Source organism: Pseudophryne corroboree, chromosome 7 (assembly GCF_028390025.1).
Source record: "Pseudophryne corroboree isolate aPseCor3 chromosome 7, aPseCor3.hap2, whole genome shotgun sequence".
In the NCBI taxonomy this organism is placed as follows: Eukaryota; Metazoa; Chordata; class Amphibia; order Anura; family Myobatrachidae; genus Pseudophryne; species Pseudophryne corroboree.
The window spans coordinates 174,224,769-174,245,048 of NC_086450.1; positions in this window are offsets into that span (position 1 = coordinate 174,224,769).

Consider the following 20,280-nt stretch of genomic DNA (forward strand, 5'->3'; position numbering starts at 1 on the left):
CCAAATTAGACCCTTTCAACTGGAAAGTTGAACAATACAAACTGGAACGACAACTGCGTCTCAGAGAATATTTCTTTCAACATCCAGTAACACCATCCACCAATGTGACCATGCCACCAGCTCTCCGTGTTAAATCTAAATTTGACCCAGTTTCACAAAATAAATCCATAAAAATTTTTTCCAGGTCAGTCGATCATCAAGTGCAGAATACTATCAAACAGGCTAAACATGTCCATTCCAATTTAACGAAAACTGAATGGCAAGCCTTGACTGATCTGAGTAAGTACGATGATATAGTCATACGCCCGGCAGATAAGGGCGGAGCATTAGTAATACAAAATGCCCATGACTACATCGCTGAGCTTGATCGACAATTATCAGATAACAATACTTACCGCAAACTATCTTCTGACCCCACTGCCGCCTATAAAAAGGAATTAGACAACATTCTGTCACAGGCAGTCAAAGATGGTCATTTAACACCGACACAACTTGAGTCCTTGTCCACACGCTTTCCAGTGGTACCAATACTGTATTCAGTACCCAAAATACATAAGGACACCAAGTCCCCTCCAGGACGTCCTATAATTTCGGCCAGGGGATCATTATATCAGAAAATTTCCATTTTTCTGGACTTTCACCTTCAACCATGCATCCAATCGGTTGATCATTGCCTCAAGGACACCACAGCACTTTTGAATAAATTGGCTACCATCAACTCAGTTCCAAGTAGTTGCATATTAGCAACGATTGATGTGAAAAACTTATACACATGTATCCCTCAAGCTGACGGACTCAAAGCTGTGGAAGCCCTAATACGAAATAACTCTTCATACACTGGACCCAACATTGACTTATTTTTAAGTTTACTTCAACTAACTTTACAAAGAAATTATTTTTTATTTAACAATAATTTCTATTTACAGCAGTCAGGCTGCTCCATGGGGAGCAACGTCTCGCCCTCATTCGCCAACAGCTTTATGCTGCGAATTGAGGACGAGCTGTTCCTGTCCAATGAAGCAGCCAAACCTTATGTATTGTTATACTTACGTTTCGTTGATGATTTGTTATTATTTTGGACAGGACCACGTAACATGTTAGAATCCTTACTTGACACACATAATTTATCTGATTCCCCTGTAAAATTCACGTATTCCATACATGATAAAACTATTAGTTTTCTGGATGTACGGATTACATTACGTGATGATAAAATTGACACCACATTATTCACCAAGAGCACGGACAGAAATAATATCTTATTAGCGTCTAGTCATCATCCCATTTCCTTACGCAAGGGCCTCCCTTATTCGCAGATGTTGCGCCTTAAGCGCATCATCAGCGACGAAACTCAGTTAGAGGCAGAATGTGATGCTATGATAGCTAAATTTGTCCAGAGAGGTTACTGTCAATCAGATCTAACAATCATTAAAGAAAAAGTACTCAAGATACCGAGAAGTAGTACTTTAAATTCCAACAAAAAAACCGTAAGCTCAGATAGACTCATATGGGTTAACCAATTTAACACTCAGAGCCCCGCAATCAGCAAAATAACGAAAAATTTCTGGCCTATCATGCAAACAGATAAGAAAAGTGGTATTCAACCTAATACACGAATTATGCCAGCTTATCGCAGAGGCAAGAATATTCGTGATTTCCTTGTTAAAACTAACGTTGAAAGCACTCCCAAAAAAAGTAATATCACCACTTTCCTCAAATCCTCCTGTCCGGGCTGTTTCAAATGCTTAGGCTGCACTACGTGCAGCCATATGCTAACTGGCGATTAATTTCATCACCCCTTCACGGGTAAAAAATTCACGATAAAACATCGTGTCACTTGCACCACTAGATTTGTCGTCTATTTACTCAGTTGCCCCTGTGGACTCCACTATGTGGGGAAAACAGACTGTATGTTCAAAGAACGAATGGCAGGACATCGAGCCTCCATCAGAGCGGCAATCTCTGCAGGTAGAAGTGACCAACCTGTTGCGAGACATTTTCTGCAGGCCAAACATTCAGTGGCAGTCCTTCGACACCGTATAATTGATCACATTCCCCCATCAAAACGTGGGGGCGATCGAGCACAAAGATTACTCAGAGCAGAAGCTAAATGGATATACACTCTTGATACGCTGTCCCCTAGGGGACTTAATGAACAAGCGGGGTTATCAGCATTTCTATAACTGACCCGCCAATCTTTCTGCTTTAGTTGCTAATAGGAACTTAACCAGTTTCTTATTTAGTATTTTAATACCAACATCAAAAGTCCATTATTCAGTATAGTTTATGCAACATTCTCAAATAGCAACATGGGTCACACTGTTTCTATTTTTTTATGGACAGTTACATTGTCTCCACATTGACACACTAGGTGTGTCAGCCAATCAGTGTTACATGTTTGACCCATGCCATATTTTGTGGATCATTTTGATTATTGTTACATGTTTGTTTTGGTTGATCACACAGCACGGGGGATTGTTGTTTTTTTCTTTTTGTGTGCTCCGGTCCGGGTGCTCCGTGACGCCACAGCCGGCACCTCGTGATGACGTCATCAATTGGACAGAGCGGGACGCGACTGGCCGGAGGCGCCATGGATCATCAAGACGGAGATAAAATGGTGAGTCACTTTGTATTTTTTATCCTGACGAAAATGCCGTAAAGACATTGAAACGTTGATAGAACATCAGACCAGCCTGTCTGTCTTTTTTTCTGATGCCGTGAGTGCCGCCCGACTTTGCATCTGTATAGTGGACACAGCGCATGCTGTTACCAGGGAGGGCACCGGTCTTTCTAGTTTTACACTACCTTCGGATATTGTGAGTGCCGTGGACTCTTTCTATTTATATATATATATGGAAATAGCAAAAGAAGGAGAATGCGCTCATAGTGCAAATTAATTTAATTCATAAACCACATATATGCACAGGATAGGTCAAATGAATAGCAGTGGAATCGTAACCTGATAGCCCACTCTGTGGGCTGTGTATCACATGAAAAGTAAAACCACAAGGCAAAAGCTGCAGCCTGCTGCACCTGGATCTGGGACCACGCACCGCACCAGCTTCAGCGACCGATCCGTCAGGACACCTGTACCGGGTGAAGTCGGGGATGACAGCTCATATGGAACAAGAAGCGCCTGGTACGCCCCACCTCAACGCGTTTCGTAATCACTTCGTCAGTGGCACTCCTCAATACTTAAAACATCCAGTTAAACAAACAAAAAAGCGGTGCCCTCCAGTTCAGGCTGTACTGATGTGTACAGCGTAATACAATGTCAATATGCACCCTTGCACCCTGACGAAAATGCCGCTGTCTGAGCATTGAAATGTTGGTTAACTAAAACCTGCCTGGTCTATTTATTTTGAGTGCCGCCGCATGTGGACTATACATATACACACACGCACACAAAGGAGTGCCAACATTACTGTGTGTGTGTGTGTGTGTGTGTGTGTGTGTGTGAGAAAAAAAATCTATATATGTGTGTGTGTGTGTGTGTGTATATATATATATATATATATATATATATATCTCCAGCAAATTGAATCAGAGGGTGCTCTCAATCACTTTAACTGGTTACCAACTAAAAATTGACCAAATGCTTATGGCTTTACACAATTTATTAAAAGCAAAGTATTGCCCAATCTAGACAGAGGTAACCCTTTTTCACAATTACAGATCACAATATATGTCAAATGTACAATAGTGTAGGGTTTCTTTTCTCTCTGTCTTCAACCCTGACGCGTTTCGTCCTTCGTGGACTTCTTCAGAGGGATGGTCAACACAGCAAATGGTCAGTCCATTAAGCAACCATATATGAATTCAATGGGATGAAACACTCTAATGCTAAAAAATGTTGAACACTTTAGAATAAATTAGCAAAGGACCTCTTTCCAAAAAACATGCTGGTCCAAATGGTCAATGGGTAAATGGGTCAATGGGTAAATATCAGATAAGCAGTAGTTCCTATGTGCTCTCCCAAGAGTGGGCTCCCAATATATATATAAAATGTGTTATGGAAACCCCCCCGGATAAATCCTGCATTTGCCCCTGTCCATTGCAACTATATATAGAGCCACTTAGTCTGCATTTACCTCCTGCCCCCCACTTTTTTGTTCACTGATGCAAGAGCTGGCCAGCGAAGATCTTCAGGTTAACCCATTTTTTGGCAGGAAGAGCCTTCTGAGACTCTACACTACACGCAGCACCCACCACTTGGTGTGTCACATGGTAGCTTTAAAAATTGTGCTAAAACATATAGAATTTATAACAATGGAAGGGAGACCCAACAAGATAGCTGGAAAAGGTTCATGGATGATGCTGTGTCTGGCACTGGATAAAGGACTCTACCGGGAGATGGTCCACTCATCTGGGGAAGTTTGTCTATCTTGGAGGCATGGAGGAGGTTCTTGTTGGGTTTGCATCTGGAGTGATGTCTGTCAAATTCTGGCAATGACAAGCTGGAATCTATAAAAGTTCATGCTCAGCCAATCAGAGGGCAGTCTTTTGCAATTGGCATTACTGGCATGCCAGTCAGGGCTTGCCATGCGTCAGCAAATCAGAGATGGCCACAGCAAGCCAATTGCGACTTGCTGCATCATCACCCTGCTCCCTTGCTCTGGCTTATATTAGTTCCCAAAAAAGATGATTGTGTTGCTAGGGAAGATGTGCCACTGCCGCAAAGAAGAGCGAACACCCCAAATAAGAGAGAGCAAATGCTACTGAAACAGGAGAGGACAAAACTTACGTCGCAGCAAGGGGGCTCTTGATAAAAGAGCTTATAATTGGATCCTTGCTCGCTAAGACACAAAGTGGTCTAGATAAAGAAGCTGGCCAGAGTCAAGAGAGGACACATTGCTTCTCAAGCTGATTATCCACAAGAAGCTCCCTGATTCCATCTTGGAAGTGTCCGCACACAATGGCACCCATTGAATGTTCTGTCAGACATCTGAGGCCGGTCTATAAGGTAAGGACTTAGTGGGACATCTGTGTTTGGAAAATTCCCATTGATCACCAATGCTTTGAGGCATAAATCATTCTTTTATAATTTTAGACCAAATAGCACCACTAAGTGCTGCATTTCCTCGCAATATGCCTATGCCTTTATATCTAAGTAGACCCAGGGGTGGCCTGGGTGGTCCAACAGATAGTAGGAATCCAATGCCTTATACCTTCAACAATTATGCATATGATATACTGTAGTAAGCACTAGGCCTAAACCAAGGGGCACTTAGGCATGGGGCATAGTCCAAAGACCCTAGCAGACAATAATTGCAGATTTAGAAAGGCTTTGACATTCTACTCATGCCATGTTTCAAATGCTAGGATTTTCCCCCAAAACCAGTGATCGTAATCCAGTGCCTCTATGGTTAAATGCACAGCGCTTGTTTAAGCCCAGAGTATATGTACTCAGTATAATCTCTTTCACCATGCAACTAGTACTCTCAGCAATCAGGCTCCACTAAAGGTATTTCAAACAAGGGAAAGGGAATAAGGGAAACTATGGCACTAGTCCACAGGTTCTCAAACTTGGTCCTCAGGATCCCACACAGTGCAGGTAACCCAACATGTGCACAGGTGTATTAATTACTCACTCTCACTGGAACATTTTAAAAGGTCCCCAGGTGGAGCTAATTATGTCACTTGTGATTCTGTGGGGAGACCGGCAAAACATGCACTGTGTGGGCTCCTGAGGACTGAGTTTGAGACCTGAGCACTAGTCAATGTAGGAGGCCCCATATTTCATTTGAAGCAATTGTGGTCATGTCATACCTCCCCACATGACCCTCTCCAGGAGGGACAGAATGCTCTGCTCCTGGACTTCCCTCTTAATTTATGATTGCCATCACCTGTGCTAAAACACCTTTCTTATCCATTAACCTGTTCAAAACAGGTGCCGACAATCGTAAATTAAGAGAAAAATCCAGAAGCAGAGTATTTTGTCTATCCAGGAGAGGGTCATGTTGGGAGGTACAGTCATGTTTAGGGGTGCTGCCACAATAAACTACAAAAGAGAAAAGAGTTGTCCTTTGGTGGCACACACACACACACACACACACACACACACACACACACACACACAGACACACACACAGACACACATACAAAATATTATGACACTTTAAAATATAACTTTTAATCTAATTTGCTAAAACCTTTTACTGTGAAATATTAAAAGCATATAGGGCCTAATTCAGACCTGATCGCTGTTGTGCGAATTTGCATAGTGGCTGATTATGGAATGACTGCGCATGCATATGCACCACAATGTGCAGGCGCGAGTCCAAACAGCGGCAGATTGGTGTGAAAATTTAGATTGCTAGGCGTACACAAGGTGATTGACAGGAAGTGGACGTTTGTGGGCGGTACTGTCCATTTTCTGGGAGTGTCAGGAAAAACGTGGGTGTTCCCAAGCGTTTTCTGGGAGGGTGTGTGACGTCAGCCCCGGCCAGGAGTAAGTCATGGGCTACGCACAGACTGGAAAAATCATTAGATGGGGAGTGAGTTGCAAACGGATTTGCAGCTGTCCGCTGACTGGCAAAGTTTTCCCACGGCATACGCATGCGACTTGCACAGGGTGGGTTTTCACTCTCTATGGGCGGTGACTATCTGATCGCAGTCCTCTGCAAATTTGCAGTAAGTTTCACTTTGTGTATCAGTTTAATATCTCATCAGATGTGTTGAATGTCACCCTTGGAGTAGCAACTTTTAAAGACCTACTGTAGATAGAGTGTACACCCAGGGGCTAAATCAGACCTGATCGTAGATGTGCTAAATTTTGCGGTTGTGGTGGGTGTGGCTCCCGTATGATGCTGCTGAGTATCCCTCACACAGGTTTGTGGCTTCCCCTACCAATGGCAAGAAAGTCCAGGAACAGAGTATTTTGAACCTAATGGATGGGTCATGGTTTAGGGCAGGGATGGGGAACCTTCGGCCCTCCAGCTGTTGTTAAACTACACATCCCAGCATGCCCTACAACAGTTTTAGCATGGCCAAATAGCAAAACTGTAGCAAGGCCTGCTGGTATGTGTAGTTCAACAACAGCTGGAGGGCCGAAGGTTCCCCATCCCCGGTTTAGGATATGCCGATGGTGGGAAACCACTTGTATGTCACCTATAGATGGTATTTGACATTGATGTGCAGCCATCGATGGTTTGGAAATATTGATGCTTGATGTCTATCCCTACTCTATGTTTTTACTTCTCCTCCCCTAATCTCTACTCCTTACTCTTCTCTCCCTGCCCTGTATGTTTTTCCCTGTTTCTCCTTCTTCTGTACTCCGCAGTCGCTGAGACCAAACAGCCTACTTCCTGCTGAGATAAATATTATGGGCAGGTGTAGGGGTATATATTTGTGCAGTCTGGGGAAGGGGGTAGTGGTGTAGTAATATTTACCTCACCGCACGTCCCTGAGTAATACTGGGACTGATTCAAAGGTGGACGGTCTGCAGTAGCAGTTGAGACAAAGTTGCAGCTGCATCTTTATGCTAAAGCCATGGTCAGTGTGCATGCTATTGAGACATCCACTCATCACAACACAAATCCGACGAAGTGCGCATGAAGACACACTATCGATTAGACATCGGCTGCACCATCAGACATTAGAACGATATTATGGTCAGAATGTGTGCCGGGTCATGGCTGACGGTGCTAGTGGAACTGTTTTTTCCAACGTAGTCCCTGACATGCCCACTGCCGTTAGCCACCCTTTCCAGTCACCACCCAGGATCGCCATGCAGTTTCAATATGCGTCCCCTGGCGGTAACATCTGGACGAATTATGTTGGCCCCACTTGACATGGTGGTAGGATTCACACCTTTACACCTCTGTAGATCTGGAGGCTTGGACTTCGAAAACCAAGTGTCCAGAAGAGGGGATCGGTGGATTGGCATTGATGCACTCGGTGGCAAAGATCTGCCAGCCTCTTTAATAGGGGTCCCTTGTCTGAAGTGCCCCGTGCCCCCCATAGCCCTATTACAGCCCTGTCACCAACAGCAACAACTCACTAGCTAAAGTGGCATAAATGTATTATCAGGGAATACATAAATAAGGAAGTAGTTAGATGAAGATGGCCTCAGAGCAAGCATATGTGTAGATTTTATCACTTTAACACTGTTGCAGTGATTTTCTATAGGATTTGACGTTAATTAATCAGATGGTTTTAAAACCTCCAAAAAATATGATTAAAAGCGTGATTTCCAAATATCGCCTTAATAAATTTACCCCCCGGTATGTTTTCTGAACTGCAGTAATGCATTTTAGTTTGTTTTGTTGAAAATCATCTATGACGAGTTCTGCTGCTCATAATAAAATAACTCAAGGCTGACTAAATTACTCATGTATGTGCTGCTGTTACGCACATTCTTTTCAGTATGTTGTTAAAAATACAAGCCATGAAAGGTTTGTGGTTTTCTTTCCTCATGGAAGTCACAATAATTTATAGACTTTACCACAGTCAATTTTAAACTTTGTTAGTGTGATTCTATTTAGTCACATATTTTTTACAATTATTCTGAATTGTTTGTGATATTTCTTACTTTAACCAAGATTTACAAGCAATTAGCTATATGAAGGCAGTGTAACTACCATAGAAGAAAAGAGACGAGAGAAGCAATCTGGCAATGCAGTAAATTCACTCAGAGCAGAGGGGACTATTAAGTAAGTGAAATTGATGAACATTAAGGGAACAGTTACCACTATTGGGGGGCATTCATATGCAACTGCTGTCTATGCCTGGACCATGCTGCCACATTATCAGACAAATATCAACAATTTGAACGAAAACAACTAAAACCTGATTGCATTACTCAGTTAAGACCTCATGACGTTAGTTTTGTGATCCAACAGTGGGGGGTGGATATAGACGAACTATATATATGCAAGGTCCCACCAATAACTTTGGAGCAAAGGTAAGTACTAGACACACTTTGTTATATTCATCAGGCTGATCACAACCGTATATACAGTATTGGGGATAAAATGGGGGAAATTGCAATTGACACTGTGTCCACCATAAACTCCATTACAGCTAAGGGTTCTCACTAGGGATGAGCGGGTTCGGTTCCCTGAGAACCGAACCTTACTGAACATCACGTCCCGAGCCCGGATCTGAGTCCGGCTCAGGTTTTCCCACCAGACTCTGAAACCAGAACGAGGCAAAACGTCATCATCCTGCTGTCGGATTCTCGTGGGTTTTGGACTCCATATAAGGAGCCGCGCGTTGCCGCCATTTTCACTCCAGTCCTGGAGAGTGTAGCGAGAGGATGCGATTCCTCAGTGTCTGTGCGGGAAAGTGGTGTGGCGTGTGGGGTGGCGACCTGCTCTTATGTGTCATTCCAGTGCTGTGTTGTGCTGCATCAGTCCAGTAGTGATGTCTTGTGCTGCATCAGTCCAGTCACAGTGGTGGTGTCCTGTGTTGCCATAAGTCCAGTGCTGCTGTATAAGTCCAGTCCAGTGCAGTGGTGCTGTGCTGCATCATTCCAGTGGTGGTGTCCTGTGCTGCCATAAGTCCAGTGGTGGTGTCCTGTGCTGCCATAAGTCCAGTGGTGGTGTCCTGTGCTGCCATAAGTCTAGTGATGCTGCCGTATAAGTCCAGTCCAGTGGTGCTGTGTTGTGCTGCATCAGTCCAGTGGTGGTGTCCTGTGCTGCCATAAGTCCAGTGGTGGTGTCCTGTGCTGCCATAAGTCCAGTGGTGCTGCCATATAAGTCCAGTGGTACTGCCGTATAAGTCCAGGGGTACTGCCGTATAAGTCCAGTCCGTGGTGCAGCTGTATAAGTTATGGGGTACTGCCGTATAAGTCCAGTGGTACTGCCGTATAAGTCCGGTGGTACTGCCGTATAAGTTCAGGGGTACTGCCGTATAAGTCCAGTCCAGTGGTGCAGCTGTATAAGTCCAGGGGTACTGCCGTATAAGTCCAGGGGTACTGCCGTATAAATCCAGGGGTACTGCAGTCCACCAATATTGTGCGTGCATTACATCTGGACAAATTCCAGCATGTCCCATGTCTTGCACATACAATTAATTTGGTGGTGCAGAATTTTTTTTAAAAATGACAGGGGTGTGCAGGAGATGCTGTCGGTGGCCCGAAAAATTGCGGGCCACTTTCGACATTCAGCCACGCATGCCACTCCTAGATGGGCCAGGTGTTTGTGCTGCACACTTGTGTCGCTTAGCAAAGTCATCCAGCTACCTCATTGCACCTCTTTTTCTTCTTTGCATGATGTGCTGTTTGGGGCCTATTTTTTAAATCTGCCACCCTGTTTGCCACTGCAGTGCCACTCCTAGATGGGCCAGGTGTTTGTGCCACACACTTGTGTCGCTTAGCTTAGTCACCTAGCGACCTCGGTGCACCTCTTTTTTATCTTTGCATGATGTGCTCTTTGGGGCCTAGTTTTTAAAAGTGCCATCCTGTCTGACACTGCAGTGCAACTCCTAGATGGGCCAGGTGTTTGTGCCGCACACTTGTGTCACTTAGCAAACTCATCCAGCGACCTCGGTGCAACCTTTTGGTTTAAAAACAATATTGTGAGGTGTGAGGTATTCAAAATAGACTGGAAATGAGTAGAAATGAATGTTATTGAGGTTAATAATAAAGTAGGATCAAAATCACCCCCAAATTCTGTAATTTTAGCTGGTTTTGTGTGTTTTTTTTCAAAAAATCATCCAGATCCAAAACCAAAACCCAAAAGGGTGGTTTTGGCAAAACCAAACCAGAATCAAACACGAGCGAGGATCCAAAACCAAAACACGAAAAGTGCACGCTGCGCATCTCTAGTTCTCACACATGTGTGGCTAAATACAGAGGTGCAAACTATAGAGAGGGTGATCGGACCAAACCCAGGTCTTGCTGTGTAAGGGATCAGGAAAGCTTATGGTAAAATCATGGATGGTAGAAAATGAGGGAACATCTAAAAACACGTCTAGTTTTCTAGGCATTATATACACCTCTGTTCAAAACTAGGGATGAGCGGGTTCGGTTCCTCGGAATCCGAACCCGCCCGAACTTCATGTTTTTTTACACGGGGCCGAGCGACTCGGATCTTCCCGCCTTGCTCGGTTAACCCGAGCGCGCCCGAACGTCATCATCCCGCTGTCGGATTCTCGCGAGGCTCGGATTCTATCGCGAGACTCGGATTCTATATAAGGAGCCGCGCGTCGCCGCCATTTTCACACGTGCATTGAGATTCATAGGGAGAGGACGTGGCTGGCATCCTCTCCGTTTATAGAGAAGAGAGTGAGACAGTAGAGAGAGACACAGTAGTAATTTTGGGGAGCATTAGGAGGAGTACTAGTTACTTGCTGAAGTGATAGATAGTGTGACTGTATATTATCTGACTTGTGGGGGAGACACTGACAGTGGGGAGCAGTTAGAGTCTGAGAGCAGGACTCAGGAGTACATATAACGTACAGTGCACACTTTTGCTGCCAGAGTGCCACACTGCCATTGTGACCACACTGACCACCAGTATAATATATATTGGGATTGTCTGCTTAGGAGTACTACTTGCAAGTTGCTGATAGTGTGACCAGTGACCTGACCACCAGTCACCACCAGTTTAATATATATATATATATATATATAATTGTATATAATATATATATAATATTGTATACCACCTACCCGTGGTTTTTTTCTTTTCTTTCTTCTTTATACATACTACTATAGTAGCTTACTGTAGCAGTCTGCGGTGCTGCTGAGCTAACTGTGTCCAGCAGGTCCGTCATCAGTCATTACATAATAAATATATATACCTGTCCGGCTGCAGTACTAGTGATATTATATATATATATATTGATTTCATCTCATTATCATCCAGTTTATATTAGCAGCAGACACAGTACGGTAGTCCACGGCTGTAGCTACCTCTGTGTCGGCAGTCGCTCGTCCATCCATAATTGTATACCACCTACCCGTGGTTTGTTTTTTTTTCTTTCTTCTTTATACATACTACTATAGTAGCTTACTGTAGCAGTCTGCGGTGCTGCTGAGCTGACAGTGTCCAGCAGGTCCGTCATCAGTCATTACATAATAAATATATATACCTGTCCGGCTGCAGTACTAGTGATATTATATATATATATATATATTAATTTCATCTCCTTATCATCCAGTCTATATTAGCAGCAGACACAGTACGGTAGTCCACGGCTGTAGCTACCTCTGTGTCGGCAGTCGCTCGTCCATCCATAATTGTATACCACCTACCCGTGGTTTTTTTTTTTTTCTTTCTTCTTTATACATACTACTATAGTAGCTTACTGTAGCAGTCTGCGGTGCTGCTGAGCTGACAGTGTCCAGCAGGTCCGTCATCAGTCATTACATAATAAATATATATACCTGTCCGGCTGCAGTACTAGTGATATTATATATATATATATATATATATATATATTGATTTCATCTCATTATCATCCAGTCTATATTAGCAGCAGACACAGTACGGTAGTCCACGGCTGTAGCCACCTCTGTGTCGGCAGTCGCTCGTCCATCCATAATTGTATACCACCTAACCGTGGTTTTTTTTTTTTCTTTCTTCTTTATACATACTACTATAGTAGCTTACTGTAGCAGTCTGCGGTGCTGCTGAGCTGACAGTGTCCAGCAGGTCCGTCATCAGTCATTACATAATAAATATATATACCTGTCCGGCTGCAGTACTAGTGATATTATATATATATATATATATTAATTTCATCTCCTTATCATCCAGTCTATATTAGCAGCAGACACAGTACGGTAGTCCACGGCTGTAGCTACCTCTGTGTCGGCAGTCGCTCGTCCATCCATAATTGTATACCACCTACCCGTGGTTTTTTTTTTCTTTCTTCTTTATACATACTACTATAGTAGCTTACTGTAGCAGTCTGCGGTGCTGCTGAGCTGACAGTGTCCAGCAGGTCCGTCATCAGTCATTACATAATAAATATATCTACCTGTCCGGCTGCAGTACTAGTGTGATATAATATATATTGATTTCATCTCATTATCATCCAGTCTATATTAGCAGCAGACACAGTACGGTAGTCCACGGCTGTAGCTACCTCTGTGTCGGCAGTCGCTCATCCATCCATAATTGTATACCACCTACTGTACCCGTGTTTTTTTTTTTCTTTCTTCTTTATACATACTACTATAGTAGCTTACTGTAGCAGTCTGCGGTGCTGCTGAGCTGACAGTGTCCAGCAGGTCCGTCATCAGTCATTACATAATAAATATATATACCTGTCCGGCTGCAGTACTAGTGATATTATATATATATATATATTGATTTCATCTCCTTATCATCCAGTCTATATTAGCAGCAGACACAGTACGGTAGTCCACGGCTGTAGCTACCTCTGTGTCGGCAGTCGCTCGTCCATCCATAATTGTATACCACCTACCCGTGGGTTTTTTTTTCTTTCTTCTTTATACATACTACTATAGTAGCTTACTGTAGCAGTCTGCGGTGCTGCTGAGCTGACAGTGTCCAGCAGGTCCGTCATCAGTCATTACATAATAAATATATATACCTGTCCGGCTGCAGTACTAGTGATATTATATATATATATATATTAATTTCATCTCCTTATCATCCAGTCTATATTAGCAGCAGACACAGTACGGTAGTCCACGGCTGTAGCTACCTCTGTGTCGGCAGTCGCTCGTCCATCCATAAGTATACTAGTATCCATCCATCTCCATTGTTTACCTGAGGTGCCTTTTAGTTGTGCCTATTAAAATATGGAGAACAAAAATGTTGAGGTTCCAAAATTAGGGAAAGATCAAGATCCACTTCCACCTCGTGCTGAAGCTGCTGCCACTAGTCATGGCCGAGACGATGAAATGCCAGCAACGTCGTCTGCCAAGGCCGATGCCCAATGTCATAGTACAGAGCATGTAAAATCCAAAACACCAAATATCAGTAAAAAAAGGACTCCAAAATCTAAAATAAAATTGTCGGAGGAGAAGCGTAAACTTGCCAATATGCCATTTACCACACGGAGTGGCAAGGAACGGCTGAGGCCCTGGCCTATGTTCATGGCTAGTGGTTCAGCTTCACATGAGGATGGAAGCACTCAGCCTCTCGCTAGAAAACTGAAAAGACTCAAGCTGGCAAAAGCACCGCAAAGAACTGTGCGTTCTTCGAAATCCCAAATCCACAAGGAGAGTCCAATTGTGTCGGTTGCGATGCCTGACCTTCCCAACACTGGACGTGAAGACCATGCGCCTTCCACCATTTGCACGCCCCCTGCAAGTGCTGGAAGGAGCACCCGCAGTCCAGTTCCTGATAGTCAGATTGAAGATGTCAGTGTTGAAGTACACCAGGATGAGGAGGATATGGGTGTTGCTGGCGCTGGGGAGGAAATTGACAAGGAGGATTCTGATGGTGAGATGGTTTGTTTAAGTCAGGCACCCGGGGAGACACCTGTTGTCCATGGGAGGAATAGGGCCGTTGACATGCCTGGTGAAAATACCAAAAAAATCAGCTCTTCGGTGTGGAAGTATTTCACCAGAAATGCGGACAACATTTGTCAAGCCGTGTGTTGCCTTTGTCAAGCTGTAATAAGTAGGGGTAAGGACGTTAACCACCTCGGAACATCCTCCCTTATACGTCACCTGCAGCGCATTCATAATAAGTCAGTGACAAGTTCAAAAACTTTGGGCGACAGCGGAAGCAGTCCACTGACCAGTAAATCCCTTCCTCTTGTAACCAAGCTCACGCAAACCACCCCACCAACTCCCTCAGTGTCAATTTCCTCCTTCCCCAGGAATGCCAATAGTCCTGCATGCCATGTCACTGGCAATTCTGACGAGTCCTCTCCTGCCTGGGATTCCTCCGATGCATCCTTGCGTGTAACGCCTACTGCTGCTGGCGCTGCTGTTGTTGCTGCTGGGAGTCGATGGTCATCCCAGAGGGGAAGTCGTAAGCCCACTTTTACTACTTCCACCAAGCAATTGACTGTCCAACAGTCCTTTGCGAGGAAGATGAAATATCACAGCAGTCATCCTGTTGCAAAGCGGATAACTGAGGCCTTGACAACTATGTTGGTGTTAGACGTGCGTCCGGTATCCGCCGTTAGTTCACAGGGAACTAGACAATTTCTTGAGGCAGTGTGCCCCCGTTACCAAATACCATCTAGGTTCCACTTCTCTAGGCAGGCGATACCGAGAATGTACACGGACCTCAGAAAAAGACTCACCAGTGTCCTAAAAAATGCAGTTGCACCCAATGTCCACTTAACCACGGACATGTGGACAAGTGGAGCAGGGCAGGGTCAGGACTATATGACTGTGACAGCCCACTGGGTAGATGTATGGACTCCCGCCGCAAGAACAGCAGCGGCGGCACCAGTAGCAGCATCTCGCAAACGCCAACTCTTTCCTAGGCAGGCTACGCTTTGTATCACCGGTTTCCAGAATACGCACACAGCTGAAAACCTCTTACGGCAACTGAGGAAGATCATCGCGGAATGGCTTACCCCAATTGGACTCTCCTGTGGATTTGTGGCATCGGACAACGCCAGCAATATTGTGTGTGCATTAAATATGGGCAAATTCCAGCACGTCCCATGTTTTGCACATACCTTGAATTTGGTGGTGCAGAATTTTTAAAAAAACGACAGGGACGTGCAAGAGATGCTGTCGGTGGCCAGAAGAATTGCGGGACACTTTCGGCGTACAGGCACCACGTACAGAAGACTGGAGCACCACCAAAAACGCCTGAACCTGCCCTGCCATCATCTGAAGCAAGAAGTGGTAACGAGGTGGAATTCAACCCTCTATATGCTTCAGAGGTTGGAGGAGCAGCAAAAGGCCATTCAAGCCTATACAATTGAGCACGATATAGGAGGTGGAATGTACCTGTCTCAAGCGCAGTGGAGAATGATTTCAACGTTGTGCAAGGTTCTGCAACCTTTTGAACTTGCCACACGTGAAGTCAGTTCAGACACTGCCAGCCTGAGTCAGGTCATTCCCCTCATCAGGCTTTTGCAGAAGAAGCTGGAGGCATTGAAGGAGGAGCTAAAAGGGAGCGATTCCGCTAGGCATGTGGGACTTGTGGATGGAGCCCTTAATTCGCTTAACAAGGATTCACGGGTGGTCAATCTGTTGAAATCAGAGCACTACATTTTGGCCACCGTGCTCGATCCTAGATTTAAAACCTACCTTGGATCTCTCTTTCCGGCAGACACAAGTCTGCTGGGGTTCAAAGATCTGCTGGTGACAAAATTGTCAAGTCAAGCGGAACGCGACCTGTCAACATCTCCTCCTTCACATTCTCCCGCAACTGGGGGTGCGAGGAAAAGGCTCAGAATTCCGAGCCCACCCGCTGGCGGTGATGCAGGGCAGTCTGGAGCGACTGCTGATGCTGACATCTGGTCCGGACTGAAGGACCTGACAACGATTACGGACATGTCGTCTACTGTCACTGCATATGATTCTCTCACCATTGAAAGAATGGTGGAGGATTATATGAGTGACCGCATCCAAGTAGGCACGTCAGACAGTCCGTACTTATACTGGCAGGAAAAAGAGGCAATTTGGAGGCCCTTGCACAAACTGGCTTTATTCTACCTAAGTTGCCCTCCCACAAGTGTGTACTCCGAAAGAGTGTTTAGTGCCGCCGCTCACCTTGTCAGCAATCTGCGTACGAGGTTACTTCCAGAAAATGTGGAGAAGATGATGTTCATTAAAATGAATTATAATCAATTCCTCCGTGGAGACATTGACCAGCAGCAATTGCCTCCACAAAGTACACAGGGAGCTGAGATGGTGCATTCCAGTGGGGACGAATTGATAATCTGTGAGGAGCGGGATGTACACGGTGATATATCGGAGGATGATGATGAGGTGGACATCTTGCCTCTGTAGAGCCAGTTTGTGCAAGGAGAGATTAATTGCTTCTTTTTCGGTGGGGGTCCAAACCAACCCGTCATTTCAGTCACAGTCGTGTGGCAGACCCTGTCACTGAAATGATGGGTTGGTTAAAGTGTGCATGTCCTGTTTATACAACATAAGGGTGGGTGGGAGGGCCCAAGGACAATTCCATCTTGCACCTCTTTTTTCTTTCATTTTTATTTGCGTCATGTGCTGTTTGGGGAGTGTTTTTTGGAAGGGCCATCCTGCGTGACACTGCAGTGCCACTCCTAGATGGGCCAGGTGTTTGTGTCGGCCACTAGGGTCGCTTATCTTACTCACACAGCTACCTCATTGCGCCTCTTTTTTTCTTCTTTGCGTCATGTGCTGTTTGGGGAGTGTTTTTTGGAAGGGCCATCCTGCGTGACACTGCAGTGCCACTCCTAGATGGGCCAGGTGTTTGTGTCGGCCACTAGGGTCGCTTAGCTTACTCACACAGCTACCTCATTGCGCCTCTTTTTTTCTTCTTTGCGTCATGTGCTGTTTGGGGAGTGTTTTTTGGAAGGGCCATCCTGCGTGACACTGCAGTGACACTCCTAGATGGGCCAGGTGTTTGTGTCGGCCACTAGGGTCGCTTATCTTACTCACACAGCTACCTCATTGCGCCTCTTTTTTTCTTCTTTGCGTCATGTGCTGTTTGGGGAGTGTTTTTTGGAAGGGCCATCCTGCGTGACACTGCAGTGCCACTCCTAGATGGGCCAGGTGTTTGTGTCGGCCACTAGGGTCGCTTAGCTTACTCACACAGCTACCTCATTGCGCCTCTTTTTTTCTTCTTTGCGTCATGTGCTGTTTGGGGAGTGTTTTTTGGAAGGGCCATCCTGCGTGACACTGCAGTGCCACTCCTAGATGGGCCAGGTGTTTGTGTCGGCCACTAGGGTCGCTTAGCTTACTCACACAGCTACCTCATTGCGCCTCTTTTTTTCTTCTTTGCGTCATGTGCTGTTTGGGGAGTGTTTTTTGGAAGGGCCATCCTGCGTGACACTGCAGTGCCACTCCTAGATGGGCCAGGTGTTTGTGTCGGCCACTAGGGTCGCTTAGCTTACTCACACAGCTACCTCATTGCGCCTCTTTTTTTCTTCTTTGCGTCATGTGCTGTTTGGGGAGTGTTTTTTGGAAGGGCCATCCTGCGTGACACTGCAGTGCCACTCCTAGATGGGCCAGGTGTTTGTGTCGGCCACTAGGGTCGCTTAGCTTACTCACACAGCTACCTCATTGCGCCTCTTTTTTTCTTCTTTGCGTCATGTGCTGTTTGGGGAGTGTTTTTTGGAAGGGCCATCCTGCGTGACACTGCAGTGCCACTCCTAGATGGGCCAGGTGTTTGTGTCGGCCACTAGGGTCGCTTAGCTTAGTCATCCAGCGACCTCGGTGCAAATTTTAGGACTAAAAATAATATTGTGAGGTGTGAAGTATTCAGAATAGACTGAAAATGAGTGGAAATTATGGTTTTTGAGGTTAATAATACTTTGGGATCAAAATGACCCCCAAATTCTATGATTTAAGCTGTTTTTTAGGGTTTTTTGAAAAAAACACCCGAATCCAAAACACACCCGAATCCGACAAAAAAAATTCGGTGAGGTTTTGCCAAAACGCGGTCGAACCCAAAACACGGCCGCGGAACCGAACCCAAAACCAAAACACAAAACCCGAAAAATTTCAAGTGCACATCCCTATTCAAAACAGCACCACCTCGCACTGTGTCATATGAAGAGTCAATTGCCTTAGTTGATTTGACCACCTCTTCTATGTTCCCCATTCAGGACACACATTCTCCTGCAAGGTACACTTTTGGTGGGCTCCTCAAAGGCTCCAATCATCTTCTACCTGTAAATTGCCATTTCCACTTTGATTAAGCTAATTGCACTGGGTCTCCTGATGCTCCAGGACAACATCAGTCAGGACGCACAACTTCCCTTTTATTCCATGCTACCTTTGGATTTGGGCATTTTAGGTTAATAAGAAGAGATGCCACAAAAAGGGTCGACTGTTACACTTTTATGTCCTGTTTATAGTTGTGAGTCACAGCAGCCTAGTAACACAGAATCAGGAGCCTCCTATAATTTAGTTCCATAAATGTAATTTTTGCCTTCATTTTGGAGTCAGGTGCAGGAAAATAGAATAAGTCCCAGATTTATCAAGCCTGGGAGAATGATATTAGCATGGTAATAAAGTGCCACTGCCAACCAATCGGCTCCTAACTGTCATTTTTCAAACACAGCTTGTAGCATGAAAGTTAGGATCAGGGAGGCCTAAATGTCAAGTTTAGACACACATACTGTAAGTGTTCTGATCACTTCTTGTACTTGTAGTGCTGCGACCGACTGATGGACATTTCCCCTGATCCTTTACCTTGGAGGAAAGGGGAAATGTCTCTTCCCCAGGGGAGGAACGCAGATATCATGTGGCAGGTCATGCACTAAGATATCTGTGACTGTATAGCCATGATTTCTGATGGGTCAGGCTGTCAGATAAAATGTCTATCGTTCGGACAGGCATTTTATCTGACATTGTATGCCCGGCATTACTAACATATCCAATAATGATAACAATGATTTTAATCACATTACCGTCACATTAAGGATTTTAATCACATTAGCATTATTGCTGCCTATTTCACACCATGCGGCCATCATGTCACATTTACAGAATCACATTCCTACTATTAATATGCGTACATCAGGAATCTGAATTCTTATACATTTCTAGAGGCAAGAAAGCTGAAAGGATTCTCTTCCTAGTGTCTAGTTAATGTGTTACCCTGCCTGTCCTTTATTGACTCTTACATTGCCCCAATAGCTATACTGCTGCTCACACTGATTGGGTTATTATTGTTACTTTTCAGAATTCAGGTGCAGTATGACTATGTAGACACCAGTAAGTAATGACCCTAAAGATGTCATAGGAGTTTCAGTGCTCTGTAATCGCTTCATTGCTGCTGCTTTATACTAGAGATGAGCGCCTGAAATTTTTCGGGTTTTGTGTTTTGGTTTTGGGTTCGGTTCCGCGGCCGTGTTTTGGGTTCGAACGCGTTTTGGCAAAACCTCACCGAATTATTTTTGTCGGATTCGGGTGTGTTTTGGATTCGGGTGTTTTTTTCCAAAAACACAAAAAAACAGCTTAAATCATAGAATTTGGGGGTCATTTTGATCCCAAAGTATTATTAACCTCAAAAACCATAATTTACACTCATTTTCAGTCTATTCTGAATACCTCACACCTCACAATATTATTTTTAGTCCTAAAATTTGCACCGAGGTCGCTGTGTGAGTAAGATAAGCGACCCTAGTGGCCGACACAAACACCGGGCCCATCTAGGAGTGGCACTGCAGTGTCACGCAGGATGTCCCTTCCAAAAAACCCTCCCCAAACAGCACATGACGCAAAGAAAA